The following is a 4,541-nucleotide window of genomic DNA, read 5'->3' on the forward strand; positions in this document are numbered from 1 at the left end:
TGGCAAAAAGAGACGCACCAAAGCAGAAATGGATAAAACAAATATCAGCATTAACATTTCTTCCCTTTTGAACACTGGCAGATTTTAATTTTTCCTGATATGGAACTATCTATATAGCTATTTAAATGAAAACCAGTAAGTTAAGTCAGAAAGTTGGGGACAACTGTATATGAAAAAACTTTACGTGAAGTTGGTGTTGGTCTAGCTCTACAGGAAATTTTTACACATGTATAAGCTATGAGCTTTTGCTATCTTACATCTCTATCGTGCACACACACAGCTTTCACACACACACCACACACACACACACACACACACAGTGCGTTATACAACATATCAGAACATATTTCTTTAGAATAGTATTTCCCAAGATTGGGGAACAGAATCTATATTGGTAGTAGAGACATGACTTTAGGTAACATTGGATATGGCATTTGATAACAGAACATAGTGAAAATAATGTTAATTCACATAACAAGAACATTATTTCCTTTTTTTCAACATAACAATGTCAAAGCGGAAATCCCAATTTAAGGGTAAAGTTTATTTAACATCTTTCTAACATGAGCTAACCTTTATTTTTTCATAATAAAAATCAGATCTCAAGCTCCCATACTTTTCATAAACAGATACCTAGCTACAATTTAATGATCTTTGCTTGCTGCTTTTAAATTTGTTATTACAGTAAGCTATCTATGGAAAGAGATATTGCTTATACATTTTAGTCATAGGATAAAGATTTTTTTAAGTATAGTATTTAAGTAAAAATGTGAATTGATCTTAAGAAAATGTTAAAAATATAGCAGTTTCCAAGATTTTACAAAAAGTCATCAAGGTAGTTCATAAATGACTAAAGCTGGGGAAACATGGCTTAAAATAAAGTTTGTTTCAAAGACAAGGAATAACTCAAAAAGTAATAACAATGTTGAAATCATCTACACAAAAGACTAGATAAAAAAGCCTCCAGAACACTGCTGACACCTCAGCAGCTTTTGTAATTGTTAACAAACTCAGGGAGGATCAGATTACGGTGGTGATTGTTCGAAGGCCACTTGAGTCAATATTCAGCCTCCTTTCTCAGACAGGAGTTATTAAAATAATAAGAAGGTAACAATCTTACTCAATTTTCTATGACCTTTGTGAAAAAAATAAGGAATAAATAAGCAACATACATAGAGAATTTATAAGTGGCGATTGCTTTGCAGACCTTTCTTTACAATCAGGGAAAAAGAAAGCAATTTCAAAAACACTAACTAAATCTAATAGCCCCACGGAGATATAGATGATTAAATCTTGATGTGATATCAGATAGTTGATTGACCTAGAAATAAAAAGTAGAGGTATTTCCTCAAGGTAATTCAAAATCTTTGAGATTATTACATAGGACAAATCTGATTTGGACTCTTCTATAAGATCTTGCTATTTATTAAACATAGTTATCCCCAAAGTAAATTTAATTTTATAAGAAACAGAGCATGTCAAACTTTGTACAGTCGTTCCCCCTACCTGTGGGAGAAATGTTCCAAGACCCCCAGTGGATGCCTGAAACTTGGGATAGTTTTAAACCCTATATATACTGTTTTCTTCCTAAGCATAAAGACCTACGAAAAAGTTTAATTTATAAATTAGTCACAGTAGGAGATTAATAATAAAATAGAACACTTAAAAAACACACTACAATAAAATTTATATGAATGTGGCCTTCCTCTCTCTCTCTTTCCAATAACTTTTATATTTTTCAGTCCAAACCTATTTTCCAAGCCATTTACTTACAGTTATGGCTTGGTGTCCCTCCTTTCAGGGAATCCCTTACTGAAGTCTTCGTATAGACTCAATGGTTTCTGGTGCAACATGTTTTGGTCATTTTCTTTTCATGTCCTCCACCCACAAATGCAATACCTTTTCCAACTTACCTAACTAACCACTTATTATGCACTGTGGTTGTAACTTTTGTAGTTTCCACTGCTAAAGCAAAACCTGTATGAATTTCCTTTTCCTTCTTCACAATTTCATGGATAGCAGATTCATTCTTACCATAGATCTTAGCAACCCTAGCATATGATTTTTTTTCCCCTTAAGTCAAGAACTTTCACCTTTTCACTTAATGGAAACACTTTATGTCTTCCCTTTGGCATATCTGAATTGCCAGCATCACTACTGTTGCACTTTGGGGCCATTAATAAGTAAAATAAGGGTTACCTGAACACAGTCACTGTGATACCACAAGAGATCCTAAGTGACTAAGGGGCGGGTAGTGTGTACAGCATGAATATGCTGGAGAAAAAGATGATTCATTTCCAGGTAGGATCAGAACTCATGCTTTTCAGAATGACATGCAATTTAAAACTTATGAATTGCTTATTTCTGGAACATTTCATTTAATATTTTCATACCACAGTTGACTGAAAGTAACTAAAACCTCCTCAGATAGAGGAGGACAACTGTATTGCATAAAATAAATAATAACTGGTTTTCTATTGTCTTTATTTAAACATTTATTTTCTTGTAAATTGAGCAGGACCAGGTCATCTCCTAGGAACCTATATAGCTCTGTTATTCAACCACTTTATTAGTCCATTCACTTATTCATTGATTCAGCAAACATTTAAGTGCTTATTTTATATCCATCACAGTACTTCATATTGGAGATAAAAGGCAAATAAGACGAGTCCTTGCCCTCAGAGACTTTAGCCTAATAGTGGGAGAGAACCACGTAAACTACTATGATGAAGTATCAGGAACTTTACAAGATGTTTCTTAACATTCTAGTTTATGATCTCTCTCCACTTGGGGCTCTCCAATGATTGCCCCAAATGTGGCCATAGAAGACCATTGATGGAGAAGGTCCTTTCAAGAATAGATCAAACTAGCTGACTCAGTGATTCAAACCTTTTCCAGGGCAATGATTCCTTGTTATTCCATCATAGAAGGATGTTATCTGTTATATAAATCTGTGATGACCCCCCCACCATGTTTCATTTCCCACTCTCATTATATTGCAGTAATCATGTTCACTTTTCATCATTTTATATTAAGTATTTGGAGATTAAATACATTTGCCAATTATTCATATGTAGGAAACCATGAGAATTGACTTGGGAGACTTACATACTATCCAGAGATTTTGAACTTATCATTAGATAAGACTTCAGTTGTCTCCTTTTTTTGATAGTGTGAAGATATTTACTACAGACATGAACATTATAAGAGCATAAGTTAAGATTGATGAATATATATAGTAAATATGGACCAGTCAATTGGTCAGGTAGTAATGGAAGTACAGTCATGCATCACTTAACAACAAGTATATGCTTTGAGAAATACGTCGTTAGGAGATTTTATTGCTGTGTGAGTATCATAGAGTGCACTTACACAAACCTAGATAGTATAGCCTACTACACACCTAGGTGACATGGTATAGCCTATTGCTCTTAGTCTGTAAGCACATATAGCATGTACTGTACTGAATACTGAAGGCAATTGTAACACAATTATAAGTATTTATGTATCTAAACATATCTAAACATAGAAAAGGTATACTTTTTTGATATTAAATAACATGTTTTTAAATTACACATGGGTCAAAATATAAATTACAAAGGAAATTAGGAAAGATTTGAACTTAAAAGAGAGTGAAATGATAGTTGTTCTGAGTGTAATATGACATAGATATTGCCTATGAAACTTTGGTTTCTGCAAGATCACCCATTAAAAATAATAGAAGGCATCAGAAGATAGGTCTAGGAGTAAAACGCGTGAAATTTATATACTTTGTAACTAGAACGCTGATAGAAAGAATAACAATTTTAATAAAGTCATAAATACCACAGTTAAATAAACATGTTTAGTCTTAAATAAATACTATAATAAATATAAAACTTTATTTTTTTACATAGGAAACATAAGAAGAGAATATAAGGAAGCATTGAAGATGCTGAATTATAGCAAGATGGAAATGCAAGAGATGAGAAAAAAAATCACACAATGAGCAAGTCCAAGGGGGGAGACACAGGACTCAGCTAAGCCCAGGGGAAGAACATGGAATGAATAGGTGCCATGTACAGTACCATAGTCTCCAACAGCTGGCAGCATTCAGCAGTATTGGTGCACTTTCCATTTTACTGTACTTTCTCTCTTACTGTTATTACTTTTGGTAAGGCAAAATATTAACATATTGGCTTTTAAAAAATGTATGAACCAAAGCAATGTATGTATTATGCTGTCATCATTCTCTTATTTACTAATCACACACAAGCTAATTCTTACTACAGAAACTTTTGTTGTAGCAGAAGAGTCTAGCCATATACATTAATTCACTATTAGAGGGGAATTGATAATCTGAAATGTTTTTATTAGAAAGCATGCTGAAATTTAGTTAGCAACCTGTATAAGCTAGGTCCAACCAGGAGAAAGAAACTAGGGAAATTTGATATCATTTTGATTTAAAGAATTATTAATTATGATAGGAACGTTACTATAAAGATAGAAAGAAAACCCTAAACGGGAATGATCCTGGGTTTCAGGGAGTGTCAAGGACACAT

The sequence above is a fragment of the Hipposideros armiger genome, unplaced genomic scaffold (assembly GCF_001890085.2).
Source record: "Hipposideros armiger isolate ML-2016 unplaced genomic scaffold, ASM189008v1 scaffold_320, whole genome shotgun sequence".
NCBI classification, from domain to species: Eukaryota; Metazoa; Chordata; class Mammalia; order Chiroptera; family Hipposideridae; genus Hipposideros; species Hipposideros armiger.